The sequence below is a fragment of the Schistocerca piceifrons genome, chromosome 4 (assembly GCF_021461385.2).
Source record: "Schistocerca piceifrons isolate TAMUIC-IGC-003096 chromosome 4, iqSchPice1.1, whole genome shotgun sequence".
NCBI classification, from domain to species: domain Eukaryota; kingdom Metazoa; phylum Arthropoda; class Insecta; order Orthoptera; family Acrididae; genus Schistocerca; species Schistocerca piceifrons.
In genome coordinates, this window is record NC_060141.1 from 716,688,567 (window position 1) to 716,711,249 (window position 22,683).

Sequence of the window (22,683 nt, forward strand, 5' to 3'; positions counted from 1 at the left end):
ACTACACGGTTTTATCACGACGCTTCTAATGAGTGACAATTTACAATGTTGCTTTTGTAGTGTTTCTGTTTTATTTCTGCACAGTTTTTCTGTTTTATTCTGCAAAGTAAAACATGTTTTAGTAGTAACTTTTGTGGTATAGCTACAATGAGATTGCCTTTTCCGTAGCACAACAATATGTTACAGCACAGTACTTTCTTCATCATGGCAATAAGCGTAATAACTGAGATATCTATACATAAAGCATTTCACTTTTGTTTATCATGAGGTAAGTACACTGACTTCTGCAGAACTTAGCTTTCGGAGGACGATAAGTACGATACTTCCACAGAATTATCTTACAGCAAGACGCACATTTAGCGCTACAGGACACGCATTTGAGTGATTAATTTTGTACTTAAAACATTTATTTTTAAAGATATTTGAAGTACAATGATACAAAGGTTTTCAGTGATACATTTCATTTCATTGCTGTAATCTGTACCACCTGAGGGTATAATTACATTAATTCTCAGGGGGGTACACACCTACTTTGTGTACCATGTGTTTGGCAAGCACAAGGAGCCCTAGCTAATATGGTATTTGCTTATACAATTTAACACATCGGTACCATATTTCTCTAACACACAATTACACAGCTATCTGATTATTTGACAGAGAAACAGCTATCTGATTATTTGACAGAGAAACAAACATTTTTTTTTTACTACGTCAGTGACAGATGTTTACGCAATTACACCATTGGATAACTTCACACTTACGAAATTGTATTTTGTCTGTACTGTGTGAACTCTTCATATTTTTTTGGAACCATTGTGATACTATGAGAGCTTTGAATGATGTATTTGGTATGGATTCATGATTTTTAAAGTACTTTTGAGGCAGATGACACTTTTGACATGAGCAGAGAAGTTTTTTTTTTATTGGAGGAAGCTACGACGATTTTGAGATTTGACTGAGGTGTTATGATGTTATTTTTACGACGACGATGTGTATTATGCTGCTGAGGTATGTTTATGATTAATAGGCTGAGGCTATATGAGTTATTTGATTATGCTTCATATTTATAATGACGAAATATTGACGAATGTCGATGGATATGTATATGTGTAATAAGGTAAGGAGTAATGAATAGTGGGTAGGGACTCTTGACTTGTGAAACAGGATGTTGGAAACCAAGAATCGTACTTTAAGAGTTATGAAATGTGCGTACATGTGTGAATGTATCACAATGCCACCGAAAATTTTTTGGACACTGTTATATTTACAGGATTTTTTTTCTACACATTTGTTACGCAAATTTTCGACCTGTGAAATGTTTATATGAGACTGTCACTGTAGCGGAAACTGCTGTCGTAAATATGTCGGTAAGAAAGGTAGGTGACTGTGACGTAATGCGTTGCGAGCGGCCAGGTGTGCCAGTTGCCTGGAGGAAAAGCCATTATTGCGAGCCCTTTTCAGCGGCACAGGTAGAAAAAAAAATAAAAAAAGACGCCATTAACCTCGCTTCTGACATTCCTTTGTAGAAAGCATCGCAAAAACGACACGGTCGAACTTGAAAACATATGATTACACTGGATGCCTAATGAAATGACGAGAAATATTTTTATGTCTATACACCTGATTATGACTACTGTCTCTCTAGTTGAGAGATTTTTCTACTAACTTATGAAATGCCACATGGCTATTGAACGATGTTCTTATGCTTTGCTGTGTACATAGTTGCTTATTTCATTTGATATCTAGTTTCTAGCTGCACTGCAGCATTGGTTAAAATAAAATTTTATAGCTGTACTAATATAAATATTTTCTGTCTACAGATCGAGTAAATAACAATTTTTTTAAAAAAAATGAGGAAGCACAAAACGACATTTACCTTCACAGGAACTGCATTCATAATTTTCTTTTCAAGTACTTGGTAATTTCTTTTGTAGAATAAATTGTGATGCATCACTCTAGTGTTAAGATGTGACAAAGGTATTAGACATGGCCATTTTTAGTGTAATATTTTTCTGCTTGAGCTTTGTCATGTTTAGGTATAAGTTCTTTCATTTTCTGTTGTTGGTTGCCAGGCATAGTGCCACTGAACTTTAATTTGTGTTACTCTGCTAAGCCAGATTTATTTTTTTGTTGCTGCACATTGCCTCATATTAGCTGTAATGTTGAATTGCTTGGTAATTTAGATTTACTGTAGCTAGCTTTGCGATTTTCCATTTTTTTCATTGCTGTTTATATTAATTGTTTTATGTGCTGCTGCATTGCTTCGACCCTTAGTTTAATATCTGAGCTCAGTAGATTTAAGTTAGCTTAAGAGGGGTAGACTATATAAGAAACTGACTATGGAGAGTAGGTAAAGATTGTGTTGCGAAGTTATATGAAACAGACTTGGGCCAAAATGAGTATTGTGCACTGAGAAATAATTATTGAAAAAAAATATGAATAGAATATAGAAAGCAGGTATAGATAGGACTTTTTGGGAATAATGTTGAATGAAGGGAGATCTCCAAGAAGTAAAGAAAGTTTTGTTTGCAAAATACTGCAGTACAACAAACCCTGTCCTTTCCTTTTGTATTATCCCACTATATGTTTGTGTACCCTTGTGTAGTTGCTTTCTTCCTGCCTCTGTGTAGTTTCATAGAATTTTTTCTTCTTTCAATATTAAGCTACATTCACTATGATGAGGAATACTGTTATCCTCGAATATAATTGGCATTAATAATATGTTATTTACTTTGTAAAGATGTTAGACATTATTAATTCTGTTCTGTTTAATGCTCATGTGTGAAGTTGATGTTTCAAAAGTTATTGTGATCTTTTATGTATGTACTCATGTCATAATTCCACTGATGTATATGTTAGTTCGATTCTTTTGTAAAGCCTGTACTACAAATGTTATCTGTATTGTTATGTTCTTTAATGATGTATTTTGTACCTTTGTTATTGTATTCTTATGTTATAAAATTGTAATTGTCACCAGTTCATGATATTATTAACTTGTTAGTTACATTTCACTGCACACGTTTCTGTTGGTCATAGTATATGGACAATATGTGAGAAGTAGGGACTGATAGTGTTTGCACGTGTGTTAATAATTCAGCAAGGGACTGGATAACAGCATTGCTGGTTCTTAGGACAATTCCAAAAACTTTGTGAGTGCACAGGTGGTGGTTTATGGACTTGCTACATTATCCACAAGGCTCTTCAGTGATGATTGTGCACCTGCACAGTCACAACAGATGGTTGCTGGCCATCTCTTCAAGGACTACAGTGGGTCTACATCTTTGATGATCCATCAATACCATTATTACTACAAGGACTGCAATGGGTCTGCATCTTTGATGGCCCACCAATACCACTCTCTACCAGGACTACAGTGGGTCTACTCTGTGATGACCTACCTACCTATATTCTTCAAAACTTCGACTGACTCTGCGATGGGTTTGCTCAGTTGTGGCCCATTACCTGTCTGCATGTCGAGTCAGCACTGTCTTTCCGTTGGAAGGACAACACTACTTCTTCAAGACTGCATGGAAATCCACTACTTCTGTGTGCATTTTCTTTTACTGCTCAGACTTTGAGAAAAACTCTGCATTTTTACTGTGATGAACAATCTGGACTGTCTTTATGGACTGTGACAAAATTTTAGCTTTTGACCAACATTGTATCAATAAGTGTGTGCATTTGATTTCTTTGTTATTGTAATTATGAAAAAATTTAATCAAATCATTATTGGCCACTGCCCAAAAAATTTGTAAAATTTTTTGTGGGGAGCATGGGGGCTATGTAAGTAGGCTGTTTATGTTTTCTTTATGTAAGTAGGCTGTTTAGGTTCTTATATTGGTAACGCCGCCGCCAAGTAGCGCTCTCTGTATGAAAATCACTGGCTGTGCTGTGTGCAGTCTGTGGCTGCTTTGCATTGTTGTAATACTCGCCATTGTAGTGTTAGGCAGATGGCTGTGAACAGCGCGTAGCGTTGCGCAGTTGGAGGTGAGCCGCCAGCAGTGGTGGATGTGGGGAGAGAGATGGCGTAGTTTTGAAATTTGTCATGAACTGCTATATTTATATATGATGATATCAAGGTAAATACATTGTTTGTTCTCTATTAATATCTTTGATTTGCTAACTATCCCTATCAGTAGTTAGTGCCTTCCATAGTTTGAATCTTTTATTTAGCTGGCAGTAGTGGCGCTCGCTGTATTGCAGTAGCTTGAGCAGCGAAGATTTTTGTGAGGTAAGTGATTTGTGAAAGGTATAGGTTAATGTTAGTCAGGGCCATTCTTTTGTAGGGAATTTTAAAAGTCAGATTGCGTTGCGCTAACAAAATATTGTGTGTCAGTTTAAGGACAGTCGTGTAAGAATTGTTCAAAGGGGACGTTACACATTATTACATCCATATCAGAGTAATCACAGTGAGACTTCTATACTTCAGATCTTGGACGCTTTTTACCAGGAGCACAAAGGGATCACACCTTTGGAGATTATCCCTTTCTAAATTTTTGTAACAGATCGTACAGATACGCCAGCACACTAGGCAGCGAGAAGATAACCATGTTTTACTTTCCTACCTTGATTCTAAGTCACATGATTTTATAATATTCCTTGCTTCCTTATTAACTACCCTCTGTCCCTTCTTGCGATCTGAAAACACCGCGGAGGCATATGACACAATTCCAGCAGCCAATGGCTCATCAATTACTGAAGTATGCATTTTTCTTGACAAAAGAAAAACAAAACAAAACTATATAGATATAAATAATAAAAAAGTATAATGTACTAACGAAGAAAGGTGGAGCGTTTAAATTGCGAAAAATTAAACACTACCCAAAGGCAATGAAATTTAGTACACAGTAAAGCAAAATTTATCGCATGGGCAATACTACCACTGGACATATGCACAGTTCCGATGTGAGCATATGGTCGGGCTACTTTTCCGCTCCCCGCCTCAAATTTCCCACGGTGCTAGCGAGGCACGCGCGACGCGATAAACTGTGCCTCAACCACAACGCTGCGCGACCTGGCGCAGGCGCGTGTCGCGTCCCAGTCGCGTCGCGTCACAGTTTGCGCGGTCCCATTTGAACCTGTGATGTTACAAAAAGGCGCGCTGCGCTGTCGCGCCACACGCGCTATACGCGTCTCAATTTGCGCCTAGCCTAAGCTGGCGCAGCTGTTGCTGTGAACAGCTTTGCTACTGCCGCTACTTCTACTGCCAGTGCCAAGCCGACAGAAGTCTGCTGATTGTTGAAACACAGCGACTGGCGGCTTGGCAGGTCAGCAGCGCCTTGTGAAGGCCCCATTAGAAGCAATGTTCCGCCAGCTGTGGCCCAGTGCGGCGACTACTGTGGGAAACTTGGTTTGGGAGTGAGGGGGATGATGGACCGTAGGGTGGGAGAGTAACAGGTGCGAGCGAGTACACAGTTCGGTTAAGCGGTCATTCGGTTGACCGACGTTCGGATAATCGACGCTCTACTGTACCTATATTTAACATTACACAAGAAAAATATTTCCAGTGAACAAATATTGCTAGCGTCAGATTCTCTAAGTCAGGAAACTCCCTCATCGTTAATTTAACAATCACTAATGACAATAGCTCGCATGACAATGGGACTGCCACTTCCTCTGAGCACTGGCTAAGAGAATAAATTGTTATGACAACCACTGTGAGGATCCATTTGATTTCAACTAGGTTTCTGGAGTCGGTTCAAAGATAGTGAGTTAGCTAGAAGTTCTAGTGGGTGTTCAGTGGAACTAGTTAACCGGATTTAAAATGAAGTGGTACAAGTTCCGTCATTCACGTTGGTAAGTGCCTGGTTTTAGTTAGCAGTGATAGCAAGATCCCATGGAAGTGATTCGCCTAGTATCTCTTCTTCTTCGAAAGTATGCAGTTCTAATAAAGAAAAATATTCGAATTTAATCAAAGTACATTCTTCTTTCGCATCTTCTTCTGTTCCTATCAGCAGCGTTAGCTCTAAACGCAAAACGAAAGCTCATAATTATCAAGTTGGTAACCCGACATTAAGCTTTCTTTCGAATGAAAAACGACCCCGACATTAAGCTTTATTTCGAATGAGAAACGACTAAAACGTTTTTTTTTTTGTTAGGTGATTTTAGCCAACGATAACTTGAAGCCTACAAAACTAAAGAGACACCTGCTGACAAAACATCCACACAGAATAAGTAAACCCATCGAATTTTTTAAGCGTCATGAGCTGCAACTAAATGGAATTGTCAGATTCTTCAAAAAACATGTATCAGTTCCTAAGAAAGTTGTAGGAGAATCCAAAAGAGGTATTGTTTTCTATTGTAAAATCCAAATCATCCTATATTATTGGCGAGAAATCACTTTTTCACACAGACGTTACTTGTGCGAAATCATTTTTGGAGCAAAGTTTGGTGAGAGTCTGAGGTCAGCTGTAACTGTTGCTCGTCGTATTGATGCAACAACAACTGACATAAAAAATCAGTTGCTACCACGTCTTCATGATAGTCCATTGCTCCCTGCAACTTCATGAAAGTACTGATATCGGAGATCTTTCCCAGGTTTTTGTTTTGGCTCAAATGGCTCTGAGCACTATGGGACTTAACATCTATGGTCATCAGTCCCCTAGAACTTAGAACTACTTAAACCTAACTAACCTAAGTACAGCACATGACACCCAGTCATCACGAGGCAGAGAAAATCCCTGACCCCGCCGGGAATCGAACCCGGGAGCTCGGGCGTGGGAAGCGAGAACGCTACCGCACGACCACGAGCTGCGGACGAACTTAGAACTACTTAAACCTAACTAACCTAAGGACATCACACAACACCCAGTCATCACGAGGCAGAGACACGTGGGTTTTTGTTTTGGTACGCACCTGTTATGAAAATGAAATGCTCGAGGACTTCCTGTTTTGTAACTCTCCAGAACGAAGGACTGTAGGCGAAGATATTTTCTTTCTTGTGAGTTTCATTTTTCGTAACAACTATCTGTCATCGACATATTGTGCTGGTATACACACTGGTGGGGCGACAACATTTACCGGAAACGAAGAAGGGGTTCCTGGGAAGAGGATGTACTGTTTCTCCTTCCGCAAAATTCACACACAGGAGGGCATTGGCTTCTAAAGTAATACAACCGGAAGTCAATAAAATGATGAAGGATGCAGTCAGTAGGCTACTATCCATTATTTGCAAGGAAATGGGTTCTACACATGATTCGCATCCATCGCAGACGAAGGTACACTGGTTGTCTCGGGGTAAATTGCTTCGTAGCGTTGTGGAGCTGAAGGATGAACTTCGCCTATTCCTATTCGACAGCCGTCCTGCTATTGCGGCTCTGTTTCTGGATGAAAAATGGATTCTAATATTGTGCTACTTGGTCGATGTTTTTGAAAAAATGAAGATCTTAACGTGTCATTTCAAAGTGGAAATAGCGATGTCGTCTTTCTAAGCGAGAAAGTGCTTGCGTTTAAGAGAAAAAATGATGTTTCCTTCTCTGAATGATTTCGTGAAGGAATCTTAGTCGTATGTAGGTATAATTAGTAGAATTGGCGTACTAAACATTGAAAATTTCCAGAACCTTCTTATGAATATGGTTGGATTCACAATCCTTTTGATACCATTATAACAGGTCACTTGCAAACAATAGAACAGGAGGAGCGTGTTGTGCTCTTCTAGTTACCAATCATTTTAAATTAAATAAAAGCAATATACACTCCTGGAAATTGAAATAAGAACACCGTGAATTCATTGTCCCAGGAAGGGGAAACTTTATTGACACATTCCTGGGGTCAGATACATCACATGATCACACTGACAGAACCACAGGCACATAGACACAGGCAACAGAGCTTGCACATTGTCGGCACTAGTACAGTGTATATCCACCTTTCGCAGCAATGCAGGCTGCTATTCTCCCATGGAGACGATCGTAGAGATGCTGGATGTAGTCCTGTGGAACGGCTTGCCATGCCATTTCCACCTGGCGCCTCAGTTGGACCAGCGTTCGTGCTGGACGTGCAGACCGCGTGAGACGACGCTTCATCCAGTCCCAAACATGCTTAATGGGGGACAGATCCGGAGATCTTGCTGGGCAGGGTAGTTGACTTACACCTTCTAGAGCACGTTGGGTGGCACGGGATACATGCGGACGTGCATTGTCCTGTTGGAACAGCAAGTTCCCTTGCCGGTCTAGGAATGGTAGAACGATGGGTTCGATGACGGTTTGGATGTACCGTGCACTATTCAGTGTCCCCTCGACGATCACCAGTGGTGTACGGCCAGTGTAGGAGATCGCTCCCCACACCATGATGCCGGGTGTTGGCCCTGTGTGCCTCGGTCGTATGCAGTCCTGATTGTGGCGCTCACCTACACGGCGCCAAACACGCATACGACCATCATAGGCACCAAGGCAGAAGCGACTCTCATCGCTGAAGACGACACGTCTCCATTCGTCCCTCCATTCACGCCTGTCGCGACACCACTGGAGGCGGGCTGCACGATGTTGGGGCGTGAGCGGAAGACGGCCTAACGGTGTGCGGGACCGTAGCCCAGCTTCATGGAGACGGTTGCGAATGGTCCTCGCCGATACCCCAGGAGCAACAGTGTCCCTAATTTGCTGGGAAGTGGCGGTGCGGTCCCCTACGGCACTGCGTAGGATCCTACGGTCTTGGCGTGCATCCGTGCGTCGCTGCGGTCCGGTCCCAGGTCGACGGGCACGTGCACCTTCCGCCGACCACTGGCGACAACATTGATGTACTGTGGAGACCTCACGCCCCAAGTGTTGAGCAATTCGGCGGTACGTCCACCCGGCCTCCCGCATGCCCACTATACGCCCTCGCTCAAAGTCCGTCAACTGCACATACGGTTCACGTCCACGCTGTCGCGGCATGCTACCAGTGTTAAAGACTGCGATGGAGCTCCGTATGCCACGGCAAACTGGCTGACACTGACGGCGGCGGTGCACAAATGCTGCGCAGCTAGCGCCATTCGACGGCCAACACCGCGGTTCCTGGTGTGTCCGCTGTGCCGTGCGTGTGATCATTTCTTGTACAGCCCTCTCGCAGTGTCCGGAGGAAGTATGGTGGGTCTGACACACCGGTGTCAATGTGTTCTTTTTTCCATTTCCAGGAGTGTAGATGGAAACAGTTAAGTTTTAACTAACCAACTAATTTGTGAATTTATTTTTATATAGTGGAACACACATGTTTGCTCAATTCCAATAATAGCACATGTCGTAGAACACTTCGAAATTAAATTAAATCGAAGTCTCTTGAAAATATTTGTGTGCAGACTCGGAATGAATATCACGATTTAGCAAGGAGGCAATGGATGTACCACTACCCTTCGCTTCAAGTTACTTTTGTGACTCAATATTTTCCTCAGCTGCAATAATCAAGACGAAATCTCGATCTCGTCTGAGCTGGACAGCTGGAAGGGGATCTGCGAGTTGCTGTTTGAAAGATTCAACTAAAACTGGAACTGTTTTCTTCGCAAATTTAAGCATACACTTGTCACTAAATGTGCAATGTCAGAAAATTTCCGAATTTTGTACTCGGTACATTTTTACTCTTGTTTATTTCCCTTTTGAAGGATCAGTTTGAACGTAACAGTCTTTAAGTTGGCATTTAAATGTGGGCTATTGTCCTATCGTCATCTGGGAGCTGTGATCTTCCAGATACTAATCATTTTAAATTAAATAAAAGCAATATAGATGCAAACAGATTTAACTAATTTGTGAATTAATTTGTATATAGTGGAATACACATATTTGATCAATTTCAACAACTGAGCATGTGGCAGTGGTTATTTACAAACTAGTTGTAATTGTTAGCTTTCAACATCTTTGAATAATACTCTGATATCCTCGTAGGAATATCTAATAATAATTATTATTATTATTGTAACTGACAGAATAAACGGATATTCATGGAGGCATTTTCTCTCTTCAAACTAAATGAAAGACAGTTTGTTTTTTGTCACACACGTTTCGTATCTCGTATTTATGAAGCATCTTCAGTGGCCTGGGATACAAGTTTCTTTTTATGCATGAAACAATTATGTAGTAGTTACCATATGTTACTGTTTTACATTTTCACATGTTTTTCTCTTGTTTTTGAGATCAGAAACAACTTTGTAGCACAAATTTCATGAGGTTTAATTATCGTTTGGAGTTACTTGCGATTCTCAATGTTGTTAGTCCATATGTGTCGCCCTGGAGATGAGTTCGTTCGGTCCACATGCTCCAGCTGGCCGATTTCCGACGTTTATCCACCCACATTTATAAGAACATATACGTGTGCACGGAACTTACATCCATGGAATTTGAAGCAACTAAGGAACGACGGGAAAAAATACGATAAACATATTATGGGCCGCTTTTGTGCCGAGTATGAGAAGTGCTTAGGGAGAAAAAGAAAAACAGGAGGCGAGTGAGAGGGAGGCGGCAAAATAATTTATGTTTCAGAAGGGGGGCGCAACGGAGAAAGTCTGAGAACACCTGGGTCAGAGGAGGCTGCCGCTGCCTGTCTGTGTATGCTGAACAGAGAGACGTGTGTCAACGGATTTGCATTTGCTACAGTCGCTGATATTCTCGTAACATGTTTAGGGCGGATTACTCATGTTGCGAACGAGATATTATATGGAGTGTAGATTGCTTACAAGAAAATCTTTCTGGCTTGTTACCTGTTTCACGACTGCCACGCACGTATTCAGGAAGACGTCATATCATCCCTTTTCTTCTAAAATTTTAAATGCATTGTATATAGAGATTTTTTATGAATTAATTTGGTATTTCAATGTAGCTCTTTGTTCCAGGTTTGCGGTTATGCGATTGTTACGGAAAATGTCGTTTAAAAGATCTAAGCTCTTCCTTTCAAATATAGGGTTTTAACCGTATATGTTTTCTTTGTTACATACATCCATTAAATTGGGACAGATTTTCTATTCACTTTGTCCCGGACTGCATATTATCTTTTGATGAGCAAATGGGGCCTACCAGACAATCCTGAATGCAAGGAAGTCTAATCAATAGACTACTTACCTGTGTGTGAAGTGCGTGGCTATGAGGGTGAACTGAAGGACATACACAGATCCTAATACTCAGCCACAGATTGACTCAGTGCTACTTCTAGTGTTCTACATTATTATATTACAGGAATATGTGTAAGGAATACAGTAATCAATGTAGAGGTGTAAGAATATTTGTAATATTGCACAGTATTATAAGAATATATGTAAAGAATGTTGCTACTAAGTACAGAGGTATTAGAACGTTTCAGTGAATACATTGTGCGATGAATGTCTGTGTAAACGCCGATCGAGTATGCAAATAAATCATCGGAGACTTCACTGGTTTGTGAGGATGGATGGGAGAAAAGCGCGGCTCTCGTAAAGGAGACAGCATACAGAACACTAGGGTGACCTGTTCTTGAGCGTTTGGTATTAACACCAGGTCAGATCAAAGGGAGATTGCCAAGCAGTTCAGAAGCGTACTGCTAGACATACAACCGGCAGATTCGATCAGCACGGGATTGTTACGGAAAAGCTCGATGAGCTTAGAAAGAAGTCCGTGAAGGGAAGCAGGCGATTGTTTCATAAAATGTTGCTGAGGAGACTCGGCATCTGCGACAGGTTCATTTCGCGAAAAGACCATAAGGACACAAGAAGAGAGGTGAAGGCTCTTAGAGGAGTTCAGGCACGTTTTTTCCCGCTGAGATTGGGAGTGGAACAGGAAAGGAAATGACTAGCAGTCGTTCAAAACACCGTTTGCTAATCACACTAAAGTAAATATTCAGCATAAAATCAGCGCCCTTTGTTCAACAAAACGCTGTCATTGTCACTGAGCCTTCACCACATATCTATGAGATTTCTACCGTGACAAAAGCAATAATTCCGAAAATAGGCAGTTAAAAACCTAGTACTTTCCCATTAGTGCCATACTATGGTTTTCTACACGGTTATTGGATGTAAGATGCCTTCTCAGGAGACTTCACGCCAACCTACTTCAAAGTGTGATAATTAGTGCACACCATTGTCATAGAAAAATGGTCAAATGGCTCTGAGCTCTATGGGACTTAACATCTGACGCCATCAGTCCTCTAGAACTTAGAACTACTTAAACCTAACAAACATTAGGACATCACACACATCCATGCGCGAGGCAGGATTCGAACCTGCGACCGTAGCAGTCGCGCTCTTCCGGACTGAAGCGTCTAGAACCGCTCGGCCACTGCGGCCGGCCATTGTCATAGAAAGTAGGTTTACGTAGAACAGTATTAGTTTACTAACCAGCGTTTAGTTCTGTATTTACTGTTATCCAGAAGTATATTAAATTAGCTTACGATATTGTTAAAATTTGTTTTGTCAGCGGCATTAGGATAACGAATAAGCAGTTGTATTACCACAAAAACACCAATACTATTCTAGAGGTACCAATGGTAGCCATATTAAATCAAACTATGCTGTAACATCTATACCAGCGATTACAGTAGAAAATGCTTTAGAGTTCCGAAAACGGTATGGATAAATTTACAGCATATATTGAAATCAGTTAACTGAGCATTTCTCTTTGTAGCCTTCCGCTAGTAACAATCATTATTTATACTTCGGCAAGCATATACTTAATGTGTTTAAACGCCTTTCTAAAGCAGATGCGGCTCGTGAACGTCTAGTTGTCACATTACCGTCAAGCGCAAAACCTTGCCTACAATGTCTCGTTATTTAATTTTGGTGGCGCTGTTTCCCTAGCAACTCGTCTGTGTAATATCCTTGAAGAACACATAGACTTTACTATGACACGGGATTTATTGCAGTCTATCTTTCTGTCGATACAAGCAGATTACTTGAGTGCGTTTTTCGAGTGCGTTCGTGTTGTACAATTGTTTTCGTGACTGCATATTTCAACTATTTTGCATCGTAAAATTTCAGATACGAAGAGGTTCGATTGCAGTCGTAAATTTTACATTAATCAACATGAGGTTGTTGTTGGAAAGCGTAAAAATGAGCAAATAGTTACGCCACAAGGAAGTGAGGCCAGAATAACAAACAAAAGGAAGAGAACTAAAGAAGATGTAAAGGACACACAGAATGTTTCGACATGTTATCATTGAGAAGAAAATTTCAATTTCCCGTAATCAATCTTTTTGCATAATGAAGTATCATTATCTCATCCAATATTAAACCTACAAAAACAAAATTTTGCATGAATAATAATACAGTGCTTGCCTATACAGTGAGCCACATTATTTAACAACGTATTAAATATTTTAAGCTGGAGCATGTCGTATGTTCTTAAATTATTAGCAGAAAGAATTTACTTCTACAAATTTTTTTAATAAAAGACACGGTCAAACAAACTGGCAAATATTCACAGTTTACTGTTTCGGCAAGTTGATAATTAAAAGAAGGAAATTTGTTTGGACCTTTCATTTTTAATAGTGTGGAAGTACAGTGCATCTAAAACAGAAATTACACAAATTTCTGTACGTAAGACAAAAATCATTATTCATTCCACTATGTATTCCATACTTTTTAAATTTTTTCACACAGAGCTCATAATACACTAATAATTTGGTTAAAATTTCATTCCAGTTTTTGAGTTATTAAATTTCAAAATGCTAGTAAAAACTACAAGCCCTGACGTCCAAGTCCATTGAAAACTTATCATGGCTGGCTTTATAGTGCTCGTAGAACTCGAGACAATGCGAAAGTTATGATATTTTGTTCCTAGAACCAATTAAAGTAACGTTAGTTGATTTCGACAATTAATTACCATGACAGCAGGATATTATATCGGCAATAAGAGTCTCTTTACTGAAAGTGGCATGTGATCGAGAGTGAGAAAACGAAACTTATTGACACGGACAGAATCAAGAAGTACATTTACACCAATATTTTGCAAACCACTGTGAAGCTCTTGACACAGGGTACTTTCCATTGTGCCACGAACTATGCGCAGGTACTTTTTGTTGTTTGAAACCTACAGTGAAAGGTAAATGTGTAAAGAGCACTCTGCTATTTACGTTTCAGCTTCGCATTCGAAACTGTGCAATGAATAGCAAATCTCGTCTGTGACAGAAGAGTACAATTCGGTGTTGGTAACCAGCAGTCGCCATGTTTCTCACCAAAAGCAGGGGTATCTTAGGGGGCAGCTACGTATTCAATAATGTGTACAGTATATACAGCTGACATTGCTAGAGCTCGATGGTAGAATGACGGAATAGCCTAACATGCATATAGTGCAGCATATCGGCGACACGCCCCAACATGTGACAAAATTAACTAAAAGGCCGACGACTATACAGAAACAACGTAGTCTCCTCTAAGCAAGGGAAGGATAAGAACTAACGCCACAAAAAGTCAGTTAATATAGACCCGCCACCGCACCTCACTAATTCGCAAGAACAGACAGCTTACGAAGTAAAAATTCCACTCCGGCGGCAGGAAATCCACAAGTAAAATATGTTGGAATTCACACAGACGAACTATTAAACAAACAAAACAAAAAAGAAAAGCAGAGAACAGATTAAATCTAATACGACTTGTGAAGTACAGAATGCGTGGTGGGAACCCACAAGTAACTGTGTTCGCATCCAAAATTCTCGTTGACCGTACTCTTGAATATGGAATGAAAGCATGCACAATGTCACTCAGTCAAACTACAAAGACCATGTCTACGGACAGCGGAGTGCTACAAATTGCTGGAGGCACAGCGTACGACTTCGCTACTGCCTCGTTACAAGAAACTCAATACAAAGAAAAGACAGGACAGACTTACAGAGCAATGCGCTGGTAATGGACTCAACAGATTACAGCCCACTGCGCCCACGAAATCTCTGCTTCAGCGCGAACCTAGGACTTTCAGCTATCCACACTTCACGTAATATACCGTACCTCATGCCATTCTGGGAATTACGTTAGACATATTCCATCATTCAGTCTCAAACAATGAAGAGATAATTGGTTAATGAAAATACTTGTTGAATATTTTATTTTTGACATAACCGGCATCGGGCTGCCATGCCTATTTTCAGATAGTTAATATTTTTCGTTACATAAATGCTTTGGTTAAAAGCAGTTGTCTGCTCCACATTGCACAAGAATATTTGAGGATTTAGTGCCACTTTATCAGTTGTTTCGTTAACAAAAATAGGCTAAAGTACTTGCATTTTATGCATGTATGGGGTGCAAACAGTCGTTTTCACTTACATACTTTCCAGTAGTTGGTGGTTCATTTTGTTTGTGGTCCACAACAAAACGAACCACCATCTACTGGAACATATGTAAGTGAACACGACAGTTTGCACCTCATATATACATACGTTGACGACCCAAAGAAACTGGTACACCTGCCTAATATTGTGCAGTGTCCCCACGAGCACGCGGAAGTGCCCCAACACGGCGTGGCATGGACTCGAGTAATGTCTGAAGTAGTGCTGGAGTGAACTGATACCATGAATCCTGCAGCGCTGACCATAAATCCGTAAGAGTTCGAGGGGGTGGAAATCTCTTCTGAACAGCGCGTTGCAAGGCATCCCAGATATGCTCAATAATCTTCATGTCTAGGGAGTTGGTGGCCAGCGGAAGTGTTCAAACACAGAGGAGTGTTCGTGGAGCCACTCTGTAGCAATTCTGGACGTGTGGGGTGTCGCACTGTTTTGCTGGAATTGTCCTAGTCCGACGGAATGCACAATGAATGGATGCATGTGATCAGACAGGATGCTTGAGTACGCGTGACCTGTCAGAGTCGTATCTAGACGTATCAAGAGTCCCATATCACTTCAACTGCACACACCCTACACCATTACAGAGCCTCAACCAGCTTGAACAGTCCCATGGATTCATGAGGTTGTCTCCATACCCGTACACGTCCATCCGCTCGATGCAATCTGAAACGAGAATCGTCCGACCAGGCAACATGTTTCCAGTCTATATTGCAATTTGCTGACATTTCTAAATACTACCTCACAGTCCTTTAATACATATTGCAACGTATCACTTGCCAATGGTGATAATACAAAGACCCTGGAAGAAACCAATTCATAATTGACCATTTCAGACTTGCGTCTTTGGTAAGCATAGGAAGCCACAAGATGAGAACAATTGCCACTTAGTCGACGTACAATACATATCTATAGTAAGCTCATATGCAATATGCCGGTAGATGATGTTTCTTTTTTATGCTGTCTATGGTCAACGATTTCAGGAACATATCCCAGTACATGCAATTGTGAATGGATCGGAAGACCATAACCATTGTTGAATCAGCCTCTTAAAATGAATTTTATTTCTCCCAATGTTACAAACACCATAATCACCAATCTTCATATTCACCGCCTAGATGCTCTACACAGCACTACCATGAAGTTTTAAGTTCAGTTTGATACTACCAGTAACCCCCCCCCCCAGCTCCCTATTCCCCCGCAATTCCCCTTCCCCTATTAGTTAAAGAATCGAACTCCCATGCCAGAATAACACCGTTATTATTCCATAGGGACAATTGTTTGCAATACTAAAGAAAACTATGTTGCCAGCTTAAGAATACAATAAGAATAAAATCACATTATTGTGTACTTTTTTTAACATTAATTATTACAGATAACTGTAGATAGCCGCCCATGTGGCCGAACGGTTCTAGGCGCTGCAGTCTGGAACCGCGCGACCGCTACTGTCACAGGTTCGAATCCTGCCTTGGGCATGGATGTGTGTGATGTCCTTAGGTTAGTTAGGTTTAAGTAGTTCTAAGTTCTAGGGGACTGATGACCCCAGAATTTAAGTCCCATAATGCTCAGAGCCATTTGAACCATTTTTGAACTGTAGATATACCTTCATTGACACTATGAACGTACCATTTGTACCGTATCTTACAAACTGTGCTGAAACTGACGGCCATCAACTTCAATGCGAGCATGACATCGGTGAAGAAGATTCTGACGCACCCTGACAAATATCCCCGGTCTGCTTCGAATCACATCACAGGCAACTACAGTTCTGCAACTAATTCCATCTCCGTGACCACTGGGGCCTTATACACAAGTGACTTAAGATGTCCCCATAGGAAATAATCAAGGGGATTGAGGTCAGGTGACCTCGCAGGGCATGGAACAGGACCTCACCTTCCAGTCCAGCTACCAGGAAATACTACCATGTAATCAGGCTGGTCCTCCTCGTTTCCTTACAGGAAATACAGAATGTACATGTCAATAAGCAACACACTTCGTGTAAACTTGTGCGCATGTTAGTTGTAAATAAGTCGGAAAACAGTAATGCTGTACAAAGCGGTGGATAAGTTTACTTCCATGTCTCTTTAAGCTGTGGAGTATTCTCTATGTCCTGTTACATTTTTGCACGGTCTTACGGAAACACCCTGTATGAAAGCGCTTTTGCTTGGTGGTAGAAGTCAGTGCAAGCAAGGGCGGCGCTGTCGCTAGTAGTGTACTAGTTATCCTTCGTAATGCTTCCTGTAATCTTACGGTTATTCAAATATACACTGCTGGCCACCGTAAATGCAACACCCTGAAGGAAGCATCCGAATCAAGTGAAATTTACACCATGGGTTTGCAGCGATGAGATATGCAACTGATTAGAATTTCAGCGCAGACGCACATCAGCGCGCCTGTGGCGCCACCTCATAGCGCCATTTAAGGCTTGGCGATTTCGACGAGTGTACGTTCGGAACGTGTGTTTACCTTGTGGTTGTTTCACAAGACGATCAGTTATGCCTCGTAGACAACAGCGAACATCGTTTGATCAAGTATCCGAGTTCGACAGAGGAAGAATAGTGGCTTACCGAGATTGTGGATTATCATACAGAGAAATCGCTAGTCGTGTTGGACGAAACCAAACAACTGTAATGCGGATATGTGACCGTTGGATGCAGGAGGGTACGACGGACCGACGTGGTGGATCGCATTCACCTCGGTGCACCACTGCACGTGCTGATAGGCAAATTGTGCGCATGGCAGTGACGGATCGCTCAGTGACATCCCGAACCATAGCACAGCACATTGCGTCTGTAACGCATCATCCAGTGTCTGCGCGTACCATTCGACGCCGTTTACAGCAGAGTGGTCTGTCCGCAAGACGTCCATTGCTTCGTGTACCATTGACGCAGAACCACAGACGTCTGCGTCGCCAATGGTGTGATGACAGACGGATGTGGACGGCAGAATGGAATGACGTTGTCTTTACTGACGAGGCACACTTCTGTCTGCAGCACCACGATGGTCGGATTCGAGTGTGGAGACACCACGGAGAGAGGATGCTGGACAGCTGCATTATGCACCGCCACACTGGTATTGCACCGGGTATTATGGTATGGGGCGGTATTGGATATTACTCTCGCACGCCTCTAGTACGCATTGCCGGTACTTTAAATAGCCGGCGCTACATATCCGAGGTGCTGGAGCCAGTTGTCCTTCCTTACCTTCAGGGCTCGGCCACAGCCATATTTCAACAGGATAATGCGCGACCACACGTGGCACGCATTGTTCAAAGGTTCTTCGTCAACAACCAGATTGAATTGCTTCCCTGGCCGGCTCGCTCTCCGGATCTTTCGCCGATAGAAAACATGTGGTCCATGGTTGCTCAACGAGTGACCCAGATTACATCCCCAGCTGCCACACCAGATGATCTTTGGCAACGTGTGGAAGCTGCTTGGGCTGCTGTACCCCAGGAACACATCCAACGTCTCTTTGACTCAATGCCGAGACGTGTGGCAGCGATGATCTCCAACAATGGCGGCTACTCTGGCTACTGATTCTGGCAGGAACCACATGTCACAGACGTCTGTAAACGTAATCATTTGATACTTGGTCAACATGTTATCTACAAAATAAATTTTGTTGTGCTACCTCTTGTCTTTCTTGGTGCTGCATTTACGGTGGCCAGCAGTGTATTAAGCTACGGAATTATCTCGTTAAACAAATGATACCATCTCAGAGTTGTACACAAGGCCTGGCAACGTCGTATGAGGGCTGAAATATCAGAAATTCTACGGCCGAAAAAATATGAATTGTTGTAGTATTCTATTCCCTTCATACAGACTTGATAATCTGTAAAAGTAGTTGCAGGATTACACAAAAGAGAAGATATAAAATAAATTATTTGCGTTACAAGTGTTAACTGGGGATGCCGCGCGCTGTTACCATGCATCGCTCATTCCATTGGACGACAAAGATGTTTTTTTTGGGGGGGGGGGTGAGAGGGGGAACCGTGTTGCTAGGTATGTACGATGCGAAAGGTATAAAATAAAACAGAACACTCAACAGCTGCACATAAAAAAATGGAAATTTGTGGTAAGGTCTTATGGGACCGAACTGCTGAGGTCATCGGGCCCTAAGCTTACGCACAACTTACTCTAACTTACTCTAAGGACAACACACACACCCATGCCCGAGGGAGGACTCGAACCTCCGACGGGGAGAGCCACGCGGACCGTGACATGGCGCCCCAGACCGCGCTGCTACCCCGTGCGGTTGCACATAAAAGTTGCAAAGAACACTGTCAAGTGCTTTTGTTCTCTCAAGCACCTTGTTATATGGAAGACTCCTCTAGGAGTATGAACATCAGATTGGAGGTGGAGGAAGAGTCTTGTGGCAGTCTGTATATAGGATACAGAGTTGAGGAAGATCGTCGATTATACGAGAAGCAAAGACTGACGTAGAAAGCATTACTTAACTGACAAAGACTTAGAGATATGTCACTTGTAGATGACTATATGGTTCGCTCGAAGAATTTCTGACCGATGATACGAATTATTCAAAGAAAAATGGAAAAAACTGGTAGAAGTTGCACTCCGTGAAGATAAATTTGGGTTTTAAAGAAAACACGCTAGGCGGTGTTGATCGTACGCCTTATCTCAGAAGATAGATTAAAGACAGCCAAACCTAAGTTTTTAGCGTTTGTAGTTGTAGAGAAAACTTTTGACAGTGTTGACTGAAATACACTCTTTAAAGCTCGGAAGACAGCAACGATAAAATGCAGGGAGCGAAAGCTTATATACAGCTTCAAAGAAGAAATTACCGTCAGAACGTCAGAGAATTGAAGTAAGTGTGTGTGTGAGTGTGTGTGTGTGTGTGTGTGTGTGTGTGTGTGTGTGTGTGTGGAGGGGGGGGGGTATGGGGGTAATAATTGTAGAAGATGAGGGGTGAACACAATAAACAGTTTCAAATGGAAGTAAGCTGTAGTGGTTATTTGCAGATGAAGATGCTTGCACAGGATAGCCTAGCTTGGCGAGAGGCATCAAACCAGACTTCGGACTGAAGACCACAACAACAAGAGTACAACGGACTTATACTGAACAGTGAATATTCGACAGAATCGAAAGACACATGTCGTGCCGCAAGGAAGCTTGGTAGGACTGAAGATTTTGTCGACATAGAACAGACATTATTAGAATGGTCAAAAGCACTCTTAGGTTGTTCGGTAAGTATGGTCTTGTCTAAAGGAAACTAACGTCACTGGATGTCTGTAAGAAATTTTGAAGAACAATAAGTTTAGTGAATTCGAATGTAAAATTTTTCCTGCCGAGCTGAGGAAACCCCAAAATCTTTTGGTCCGACATACAGTTACTAAATGGGAACGAATCATCTACACAGTGATCATACTGACACCGAAACCTAGTGTGGCACAGACAAGGCTGAAATACTGAGCTAGATCTGCCCAAACGTTTACACTGTGGACGATCGTAATACGGTTCCGCATTTGAATCGCCACACAAATGCCGCAACGATTGACATCAAGGTAAATGGCTACGGGACAGAAAACCAACCAATATTTTTCAATAGAGGATAGGCAACAGGACCTGATGAGATAGATCATGCGATTGCAGCAGATTATCATAGGTTGCTGGAGCGACGCAAAGTTCCAAGCAACTTAGGATACAGACGTAGGTCATGCCAATTTTTAAGAAGAATCGGCAGACTGATGCACATAAATGTAGGCCTCTATCGCAGGCTCAATTAGTTGTAAAACTGTGGAACACATTAATTGTCGCGAACTATGACATTTTCGGAGAACCAAAATCCCCCTAAGAGGAATAAACGTAGATTGAGAAATATAAAGCTTGTGAAATTCTGCACGCTGTGTTCGTCGAGAAAGTAAAAGGCAGCAGATAACGGCATCCAAGTTCATGCCGTATTTCTTGACTTGCGGAAGGCTTTCGATATAGTTCCGCACTGTGGCTTGATAAACACAATACGAGCTTATCGAATATCGAACCAACTTCATGCTTGGATTCTCCATTTCCTGGCGGACACAATACAATATATCGAAATCGTAATACAAGAAAATTGTAGCGAAATGGATTAAGTCCAGCAGACAATTGACGCTTAGTGCAGTGATTGATCCTCACCTTAAAGAAACGTAACGTTTTCTGCCTAGATAGACGAATAAACCAATTATTGTTTATTTTAACTATGAGAGTTCAATTACTGTGAACAGTAACAACCGCAAAGAACTATAGGACTATGCGTCCCGAGCTGCTTAAACTGAAACAATCGCACAAATTTAACCGAAAGAGGTACAGTGAGGAATCCTACGGCAATGTAATACATTCACGGAGGAATTTGCTCACAGAAATCTCGTTCGACCCATTCTTGAATATTCTTATTAGCCTGGGATGGTTATTAGGTAGCATTTGTACAGGAAACAGAACAAATCCAAAGAAGAGCACGTCTCCTCACTGGTTCGCTCAGCAAGCTACAGTGCATTACGGAGATGCTCAACAAATTCCACAGTCATAGGCCACAATGAAGATACGTATTTCGCAGCAACGTACTGTTGAAATTACAAGTGTGTGCACTGCAACGAGATTCGGACAACATATACTTGCTTCCCCACACAAGTCGTGAAATGATCGCGACAGGATAATCACAAAACTTAGAGCTCGTTCGTAGGCTGCTTACCAGCAGTCGCTCTTACCCATTCGCGAGCTGAACCATGAACCCTAAACCCCTCAGTCAAATACTATAACGTGGCAAGCGGAATATACAACGAGACGCATAAAATACAAAACTACACAATCAGTTTATACACACTCCGCGAAGCACCGTTACCGACTCGTAAATGAAATTCTTTTACTGCGTTTCATGGCTTCAAATTGTATCATAACCGGTTTCGACTTCTTAGCAAATCATCGTCATATGACTTGTATACGTTACAAAGTAACTTGCCAAAGTGTAGCTGAAATGCCAGCAGCGGCTGAAAAATACGATAAGATAATTGAAACGGCACAGACAGAATTTCCACATGTTGCCAGAATGGAACCTATCGTTTCCTATTCAAAGATAACGTTCATCAACAAAAGAAAAAATGACGTCACATTGTTAAAACCAAGCTTTCGGAGCGTTTCGCAACGTTTAAATATCTGTGGGAAAGAGAAAGAAGTGGTGTGCAACTGAACGAACACGTGAAATCAGAAATGAGTGGAAAGTAAAAGCAAGACAACATTAACATACAATTGGACTGGAATAAGACGTCGAAATAATTCAGAAAGATGCTCCTAGGATCTTAACAGAGGGTCCAGCAGCTGTGGCACTTACGAACTTTATTACAACAATGGAATTCAAAATAAAATAAAAGCTTCATAAATGATACTTTATTTAGAATCCGTAAAATGGTTACGTGATTGTCAGACGCTTCAGCGGTAACAAGTTTCCCGTTCCCGCCTCGAGTACCCCAGGTGACTTATGACATTTCCGTTA